At 42.9% G+C, this 10,466-nt stretch overlaps 1 pseudogene; it reads right to left on the reverse strand.

The window, feature by feature from the left end:
- Window positions 1-991: 991 nt before the first annotated feature.
- Window positions 992-9,525, reverse strand: LOC113936212 (annotated as a pseudogene).
- Between the last annotated feature and the right edge of the window lie 941 nt (window positions 9,526-10,466).

The raw sequence follows: 10,466 nt of genomic DNA on the forward strand, positions 1-10,466 counted from the left end.
CCCCAAACAAGGAATTTTAAGAGCCAAATACAAAAGCATTCATGCTATAGGATTCCGTTCATTTGAATTACAAAGAGGTGAAATTGATGTATGCAGTTAGATGTCACAACCCTTGGGGAGTAACTGGGAGGGCATGAGGAAACATCTATAAGGTTATCAGTGTTTTCTTTTTTAATCTAGGATCTATACAGAAGTGTGTTCATTTTGTGAAATTTGAGTGAGCAGTGCACTCATGAGCTATGCATAAAAAAATATTTTTTAATACATATCAGCAACTAAAAAAATTAGTTGTAAGAAGGTAAATAGGTTAGTATTCAGTGATCTTATATTGTCAAGGTGGAGGTTAACTGTATTAAATAACTTTACATCGTGATTTGTTTTTACAAGTATTGTGCAAATTCTGGGTTGAAATCTAAGATACTAAATCTGCAGCACCTCAAAAATGGTAAAACGTGGAATTATTAAATTAACAGAAGTCAACATAGAATAAACTAGAACAGGTATCATGAAGCACACATTATTGATAAGTTGGTAAATGCTTTCCAAATTTGCCCATTGTTAAACATGAAAGACTAATCCTGTTAAAGTCAAATATTTGACTACATTCATTTAGATATTTTTATCAAGAGATAGAACTAGGACATAAGAACTAAAGTAGGTAAATGAAAAATACACTTCATATATGTTAAGATAATCAACTAGAAGGGCAAGATAAGTATTTTAAATTCTGAATTTTACATTCTTATGTACAATTTTCCAATATTGTGGGTGGCTGATCATAATCAGATTGATACGAACACACATGAATGTGCAAACACATACACATTTTATTTTTTTTTTTAAAGATTTTATTTTATTTTGCGAGAGAGAGAATGGGAGACAGAGAGCATGAGAGGGAGGAGGGTCAGAGGGAGAAGCAGACTCCCCGCTGAGCAGGGAGCCCGACGTGGGACTCGATCTCGGGACTCCAGGATCATGACCTGAGCCGAAGGCAGTTGCCCAACCAACTGAGCCACCCAGGCGCCCACACATACACATTTTATAAGATACAAATAATGTGCACGTATGTGTGTTTACCACCACTCTTGTAATGTCACTGTTTCATACGATTTTGAGGCGTCATCATGAATGAATGACTGAACATTGGGTGAAACCCTCAGTTTACATTTTCCTCCTAGACGAGGGACTTTGTATTATGTGGGCAAGGCAGAGCATTGGTACACTGTGCTCCTGGCTTATGAACAGACAGTTGGGAAACTGTGATTACTGAAGTGGTGCTCCAGAAGATCGAGTTGGGGTTATCAAAACAGACAAAATGACTTGAAAGATGGAGGAGAGGATGTTAAAGTAGACAAAGGTGCTCACCAGGAGAAAGATGGTTTTGGTGGCTGTGGACTCAGATGATGTGGAGGAGACATTGGTCCTGCGAATGTGTTGGACCTTCTGTTTGTGCCTGTACAGGATAAAACCATGCAGCTGCTGGCCCAGGGCATGAGCCCCAAACACAGCACATGAGGGGATGATAACAGTGCTGCATACAGTGAGTCTCTGACTTTGTCACGACGAACCGAAGAACAGTATCCAAAATCTGTTTGCGATGTTTTTGTTGCTCCATTTACCGGTGATACACAGAAGAAAAAGTGTGTTTACCAGCCTGTGCAGGATCCAGCACAGGGCTGTGGAGGTGCGTATGTACTTGGGAGCTTTCGCTTTAAGCCCTCTCCACCTGGAATTCCTGGGCCTGATCATGATGGCCTGGAAGACACTCCAGAAGTAGGTGCTACCCTTGGACACAACCCTACCCACTCTGTGAACATACAAAAAAAGTTTGCATCCAAAATCATTGAGGAAATATCTCAACCCAAAAGGTATCGTTGTGTGGGGACTCCTTTAGGCAGAAAGCCCAAGGAGTTGGCTATAATCAGGGGCTTGAGAATCAAATCTGTGGACCTTGGCCTGCACCCAGTAAAATAAAGGATGATACAATGGTAAAGAAGAGAGAAATTACCCTGGATTCCAGCCATAGTCTATGATGAAATCATCCCCACTGCCAAATCCCCAATAGTCATCTTGTCAGTTCCCAGTGACTAAGTTCATCTTCTGAGCGAAAGGATCCTGAATGGGCGCAGGTTACATGTATCCTGTCAACTGAAATCCATTATTCTCCACTTACTATTAGTTCCACTAAGAAATGTTGACTTAATGTTTTTCTTTTACTAAGAGTTTTCCACAGGTTGAATGTGTAACTTTTAAAGAGCCCTTATAACGTAAAACTTCATGCTTCACGAATCTATGAGGCCGGCACCGCTGTGGGTGTAACTAGAGAACAGATACACAGAGAGGTTAAGTATTTGTCAAAATCCGCTTAGGGCAGAGCAGAGAATTGAAATGGGTTGTGCTGTGTCAAAATTCCAGAAATAGTGGAATTAAAACACCCTAATCAACAACTAGTTTTTAGTAAGACTTCCTTGTGCATATGAGAACTGTTGATGAACAGGGAGCTTTCAAATTTAAAACCTATGAAGGTCAGGGGCATAATGTGCCAGGATGGCTTATAAAGTGATTACAATGATTGGTTATTACAGTGGGGCTTTCCAGATGACAGGGATTGGCTAAAAGTGATTATCTTACTCCTTTTTTTAGGAAGATACATTTTTAATGATTATCAGAGGCATTCACAAGGAATAACCTAGGTTTTGCTTATTGTGTTCATGAAATAAGCTAGATTTTAGTTTTTCTTATGTGGCTTAAAGGGTTTTGTCTGCTCAGGGAATTTTTAAGTCCAGTATCCATTTTATAGTTAATTTCATAGCTGGTAACAAAGATACTGCATTAAACTACCATCCTCTACTAAAAGCTAGTTTGTGCTACTGGGTATTTACCCCAAAGATACAGAGGTAGTGCAAAGTAGGGGCACATGCACCCCAATGTTCATAGCAACAACGTCCACAATAGCCAAACTGGAAGGAGCTGAGATGCCCTTCAACAGATGAATGGATAGAGAAGATGTGGTCCATATATACAATGGAATATTACTCAGCCATCAGAAAGGATGAATACCACCATTTGCATCGACGGGTGGAACTGGACGGGATTATGCTAAGCGAAATAAGCAGAGAAAGACAATTAACCATATGGTTTCACTCATGTGGAACATAAGGAATAGTGCGTAGGACCGCAGGGGAAGGGAGGGAAAACTGGGAAGAAATCAGAGGGAGACAAACCACGAGAGACTCTGGACTCTGGGAAACAAACTGAGGGTTACAGAAGGGAGGGGGGTGGGGGACGGGGTAACCAGGTAATGGGTATTAAGGAGGGCCTGTGTGGTGATGAGCACTGGGTGTTAAACGCAATTAATGAATTTTTGAACACTACATCAAAAACTAATGATGTATTATATGTTGGCTAATTGAACATAATTAAAAAAAGGAAAAAGCATCTTCCAACCTTGTGTTTAAAAAAAAAAAAAGCTAGTTAGCTGTGTTCATCAAATAATCCAGATCTATATTTAGTTTTGATTTTACACCTTGTCATTTGACTTTAGATTTTTGTTATTGTAGTGTTGGATGTAACAAGTTTCCATTTATTTGTAAAGATTTATAGGTCAATATCAGTAATGAAGCTTTAGATATTTTAATAAATGTAGATGCACTGTTGGCAGTAGAGTACTGCAGGAACCTGCTCCATCACAAGGTATGTGTAAGGGATGTAAGACTGGCTTGATACTAGGATGACAACCAAAAGATCCATTTGCTTTTATATCAAGAACGCAGGTATAATGGTACCTATCACAGGAAGTGTTGAATAATCACATTATACCTTACGTTTGGGGACATAGAACACTAATACATGATAAAATACTGTAGGCTAGAAACTAAATTATTAATTTTAGATCACGTATTTACCTATTAATACCCGAATTATGTAAAATTACTTGCAACAATGCAATGTTCATAAATGATATGACACGCAAAATGGCATGTGCAAGGCACAAAATTTTGTGCATTTTATAAGTTGATACAGATTTTTGATTGTTAGGAGAATATAAATAGTAGACTTTATTTTTTACCTCAGTTTTAAGCTCACAGCAAAATTGAGTGGAAGGTACAGGGATTTCCCGTATACTCCCTGACTGTCAATCCCACACTAGAGTGGTACCTTTGTTACAATCTATGAAAATATTTTCAAACAGGTGAAAACAAGACGATAGGAGCCAGACAGTTGTGTGAAACACGTAATTATTATATTAACCCTTCCTTTGATGTTCCTCCCTAAATTTAAGAAGGAAAATAGCCTTACCGTAATCAATAGGCTGCAGTGTTTTCAAGAGACAATTACAGTCTACATTAATTGTCTCCGGAGTGAGAGAAAACTTTTCCATTCAAGCTATTACCATTTGGATACACTTTCTGCACAGGATCAGATGATTCCTATAAATTCATCTTACTCTTTTTTACAAGCATGGAGGTGTTATAGATGTACCTCTAGTAATCCTGAAATTTTGGTCTATGATTCCTGTAAAGTAGGCTGCATAGCAGATTGATCTTACCATTACATCCGTAAGCATCTTAAAAATCAGGTTTTATTATTCCTTGCATTAAACATCAACAATCACTGTCACCGGGTGATGGATATTGAGGGCACGTGTTGTGATGAGCCCTGGGTGTTACACGCAACTAATGAATTGTTGAACACTACATCAGAAACTAATGATGTACTGTATGTTGGCTAACTGAACATAATAAAAAAAAAAAAACAATCACTGTCAGAGAATTATATTACATTGCATTAGGTGCCATCAGGTAGGGTCTAGGACTCCCATCTGTCTTTACTAGCTCACCCTGTTCCTCAGGAATTAATTCTTCCTGTGTGCTTTGGCACTGGACCAGATTCAAAACCAGAGAATGTCTTTTTCTGGTATGACCACTTATGCAGAATCCCAATATGCCTCCTTCCGTTACAGACTGTGCCTCTCAGACTGAAATGGAAAATACCTGCTTGAGTCTTTCCTGCTGTCAGGAGGGTGGGCTCAGTGTGGTGGTCACTACGGGCAGAACATAGGTAGACAGACCCTGACATACAGGTTTGTGATTCTGTGAGGTAATCTCCCTCAGAACTGCAATTATCATTTCATCTGTGTCTGCACATCTGTGTCTGGGAGTGTAGGCTTGGGAGTTGACAATATTTCTGAAAACTTTTTCTGATTGCTAATTACCAAAAACAATTACAGGTTTCTAGTTAGCATCTCCTAAGAGAGTATTAGATTGGTTTTGAGAGGCTCTTTCTTTTCCATTATCCCTGGAGGCAGACAGGTTCTCACATGGGAAACAGCGGGAAATGCTGAAGTCTGCAGTGTGATGGACTGGCAGTGATTATGTGTGTCTCACTGGGCTCTTTACTTCCCCCAGAAGTTTCCGCAGTGTCTAGTTCTTTCCCAGTTTTCGTTCCACTGAGCTGAACCATCATTGAAGTTATTAGCAGAGAAATGGAATAAGATAAAATACGAAGGGTTTTCAAAGAGTTGCAAATAGATGGAAAGACATGATGCCATCAGTTTACAATTAGAAATCATTGAACTCACTTGCCCACATCAAAGTCAACTACTTTGGACTCATTTGCATAAATCAATGCCAATTATTAATGGAAATTTTATAGGAAAATATACTTTACCATTGTTTGCCTCCCTCTTCTAATGATAGGAAGTAGACACAGAACAATATCCACAGAAGAAAGAGAGAAGCTTCTGAAAGAGCCCCTCACAGGTAAAAGCACTGGGATCAAATGGTTTAACAGGTAGATTCTGCCATTCCTGAAACTGTCGGATAAGCCAGTGCTACTTACCTAATTCCAAAGCAGCAAATGGTTGCCAGTTCTCCACACTTACTTTGGCTAAATTTGCTGCATGAGCACTTGATGCTTTGGTAATTAAGAAACATAAATTCAGAGTTCAGTTTGGTTCTTTGATCTTTCCTACAAACAAATCCACAATTTGACCCAGATTCACTATCCAGTCACCCCCAATGTTCAAGTCAGGCTTCAGAGCTACAATGGTGGGCAATCCAGATAACTCACACACACAAACTCATTTACACACTTACGCAAAGGCACAATTGCATGCACACTCAGCGAAATACGCACTAACATACACACATGCATACTTCACTGTGACACCATCTTAGTTGCACACAAACTTTCTGGAACACCACACACAAGTGTACTCAAAAACACAGATAATGACATTTACACAACTTCACAGTTAATCATTTTCATAAGACCACACACAGTCACCAGGCATGTGTGAATCTCATACAGAAGAATAGTTATATCTCCATACCGCCTAGGAAGGGGCCTTCTCTTACCCCCTTTATAGTCCTAATCCTGCAACAGCCCTACAAAGGCAGTATTTATAATATGCATCATTTAAAAAGTCCTGTAAGCATTACCACCTTAGGTTGGGATGTGTGGTGGGAATGTTAGGGTACGTGGGGGAGTGGCAGTGCATGGGTGTATGACAGAGCAGGTGAGAGAGAGGGCACGGGGAAAGCCAGATATAGAGACAAGACAGAGGGTGGTACACAGGTCCTGGGATGAGGGGAGAAGAGAGTGCAGTAGAAGAAAGAAGGCAGAGGGATAAAAGACAAAAGTGTGCTCAATGTCACAAGGAGCATTTCCACATTTAAGGGTACAAGGAGACAAAGCGTGCAGGGCAGTGAAGGGGGCGAGGCATGTTGGGATCTGGGGAAAGAAGGCAGCGTTTCATGGAAATGAAGGGGGTAACGGGTATGGGCACTTCGCAGGGAAGATACTCATGGTCTTTGGTTGGTGAAATTCACAGGAGACAAGGTCTTGGGGGGATTAAAATCATGGTGGGAGAGGAGGAAGGGGAAGATGTGTGCGGCAGGCAGACCTTGGAGGAAGACACCATGGTCCAAGACAGACAATGTTGGCAGAGGAGAGGGACCCTGGAGGAGACCGTGAGCGTGAAGAGAGAGGCACAGGGGAGTGAGCCAGGGAGCCAGGAGAAAGGGTCAGGGGTGATAGGAGTAGGTAGTGCATGTGGGTGTGGATTGGGTTTGTGCAGGAGTTCAGGCTGGGGCAGCGGATGGTGTGGAGTGTAGAGGACCCAGGGAACGGGGGGAGATAATGGAATCGGGAGTGAATGTTCAGCAAGACAAGGGTGCAGATGGTGTGGTTTGAGGGGGCATTGGGAGGTGAGGAGGGTTGCATTGGAGTCCCTGGAATAGTGGTCATGTAGGGACAGATGTCCAAAAGATGATGGGAAGGAGGTTGGGGAACAATTTTAATGGTAAAATATTTAAGTAATAGAGTAAAAGTATTCATGACTTACCCATGATCTCCAGATGTTACAGTTTTCATCACTGAGGGGTATCCTTATGCAGTTTCAGAGCATATCTGAACTTGTCAAAATCGCACTACAGGGGCACCTGGGTGGCTCAGTCGGTTAAGCATCTGCCTTCAGCTCAGGTCATGATTCCGGGGTCCTGGGGGAATCGAGCCCCCCTCGGGATCGTGCCCCTCATCGGGTTCCCTGCTCAGCGGGGAGTCTGCCTCTCCCTCTCTATACTCCCCCAGCTCATTCTCTCTCTCACTCTCTCTCAAATAAATAAAATCTTTTAAAAATCTCACTACACACACACACACACACACACACACACACGCACACCATATTCTGTTTGGCTCAATATCTCCATGGTAGAGAAGTAATGCTTTTCAATTTATATAAAAAGAGCTATGGCAGGGACGCCTGGGTGGCTCAGCCGTTAAGCAACTGCCTTCGGCTCAAGTCACGATCCTAGAGTCCTGGGATTGAGTCCCGCATCAGGCTTCCTGCTCAGTAAGGAGCCTGTTTCTCCCTCTCCCTCTGCCTGCCGCTCCCCCAGCTTGTGCTCTCTCTCTCTCTGACAAATAAAATCTTTAAAAAAAAGGGGGGGTGGTATGGCAGGGGGCACCTGGCTGGCTCAGTTGGAAGAGTACATGACTCTCAGTCTCAGGGTCATGAGTTCAAGCACCACATTGAGTGTAGAATTACTTAAAAAAAAAACAAAAAACAAAAAAGGTATGGCATTTTAGGAGGAAGAGAGGGCGCAGCATCCATCCTGGGACTCAGCATTTACCCGAGAAAGACACTCCCTTTTCTTCTCTTGTCTTTTTCATTGTCTTGAAAAATCATAGCTGCATTTTGAGACTATGCCTTGTATATGGAATTAACATACAGTTCAAATCATAGCAATCTGTTTGAGTTGTGTTTCCCCAAATTAATATGTTGAAGTCTTAACCCCTAATACCTCGGAATGTATTTGGAAATAAGGTCATTGCGTATGTATTTTCATTTCCTCAATCTTCATGCTGCCCCTCTTCCTACCTCTGTCGCACCCTAGACCTGTACCCTGCCCCATCACCCTCCAAACTCTTGACTTGCCCCTGCTCCATCCCACCTCCACGTGGCCTTTCTAGGCTTCCATACCCATTTCCATCCTGTACCCACTTTGAAATCCATCCTTTCCTCCACTTTCCCCCCAACCCTTCTAGAGAGCTCAACCCAACACTTCTTGCCTCCCATCACCTCCACATCTGCCTTCCCCCTTGACCTACATTTGCCCCCATCCCAGTGACTTCACTCTATTTTCTGTGTCCTCTATGGTGCATCCCTCAGAATTCCAGCTGTGAAACACTGGGCGCTGTCAGCTCCCCGTGTACCCCACGCACACCACCACAACTGTCCATTTCCTCCGGGTCCTTTAGCTTCCTCATGCCCACTATCTCCCCAGCTGACGTCATCACCCACACATTTTGCCTGAGCCCATTTCCCCCCATGCAAGTCTCCAGCTTCCCTTCCACCCTCTATTTCTGTCTTGGACCACAGCCATATCCAGCACATCCATACCATAACAACACACTATAGTGTAGTTTCTTTTGTGTTTTAAATGTTGTCTTGGCCCAGTTTGGGGGCCCTGGCTAGTGGATGGTCAGTCTCCCCCCTTGAGCATCTGACCAAGTCTACACCTCAACCACTGCCCTAACTGGGCTCTCACACAATGGGCCACTTTGCAGCAGCTGTGACTGCCCAGGGTCAGGTACCAGACAACGAGGGACAGCCCTTATGCTCTGGAACCTGTGAGATTATTTAAATTAGCCAATTCAAAGGGTGCCCTCTAACCCTAGCTAACCCCATCCCACTTGCCATGCAGAAGCTGTGCCTACAGCTTCAGCTTACGGTTACCCTGCCCCTGGGGAGCAATCCCCCGTGTACCCTGTCTGTCCTCTCATGCAGAGCCATAAGTAATAAAGAGTTCTGCCTTCCATTTGCACGCGTGTACGCGTGTGTGTGTGTGTTACTCTGTTATATCCTGCCATCAAAAGAGTCTTTAAATCTTAAAAAACAGAGTCCCCTCCCCACCGTATTCTTGACCCCTGTGGACATGGACTTACCTGTGCCTTTTGTCCAGCCCCGCCCTTCCTCACTTCTGCCCCCTGTCCCTTCCCAAATATCCTCTTTGTGCCCATGACTGCTGTAGCCCTTATCACACAGGGCCCAGTATGAGCGCCACCCTTCACTGCTTTGCACACTTAGCCTCTGTGTGTCTTCAGACGCCTCGGTACACTTTAAACACACAGCACCTTTGAACCCCTGTGTGCATTTACCCTCTGTACGCTCTCCTGCGCCGTGCATCCGCCAAACCCTATGCTCATGAACCACTGCCATCTTACCCTTATGTCCCCTGCCCCTGTGTCCTGTCACCACCATACTCAGTCATACCCACACTCCCCACCTTCACCTCATGTGGCAGAGCTCATAGAACTTTTTCCCTAATGTTTAAAATTGTGGCAAATCCAAATGTAACATAAATTTTACCATCTTAACTGTTCTAAGTGTACAGTGCAGTGGTTAAGTATATTCATATTTATATGCAACCTTATCACCACTGACCATCCCCAGAACGCTTTTCATCTCGCACTTCTGAAACACTATACCCATTAAACACCAACTCCCCATCTCTCCTCCCCCAAGACCCTGGCACCCACCATCCTGCTTTATGATTTTCTACTCTAAGCCCCTCATATAAGTGGGATCATACAGGATTTGTCTTTTTTTGACTGGCTCATTTCACTTAGCATAATGTCCTCAAGGTTCATCCATGTTTTCACTTGTGACAGGATGTCCTTCCCTTTTAAGGCTGAACAATATTCCACTGTTCGCTTTTCCATTCATCTGTTGGACACTTGGGTTGCTTGCATGTTTCAGCTATCGTGAACAATGCTGCTCTGAACGTGAGTGCACAAATACCTCTTCAAGACCCTGCTTCCAGTCCTTTTCAGTACATACCTGGAAGTGGGATTGCAGGATCCTGTGGTAATTCTCTTTTTAACTTTTTATGGAATTGTCAAACTGTTTTCTACAATGACTGTCATTTTTTTTAATTATTATTTTTTGAGAGGGTGAGCAG

This window comes from Zalophus californianus, chromosome 17 (genome assembly GCF_009762305.2).
Source record: "Zalophus californianus isolate mZalCal1 chromosome 17, mZalCal1.pri.v2, whole genome shotgun sequence".
NCBI classification, from domain to species: domain Eukaryota; kingdom Metazoa; phylum Chordata; class Mammalia; order Carnivora; family Otariidae; genus Zalophus; species Zalophus californianus.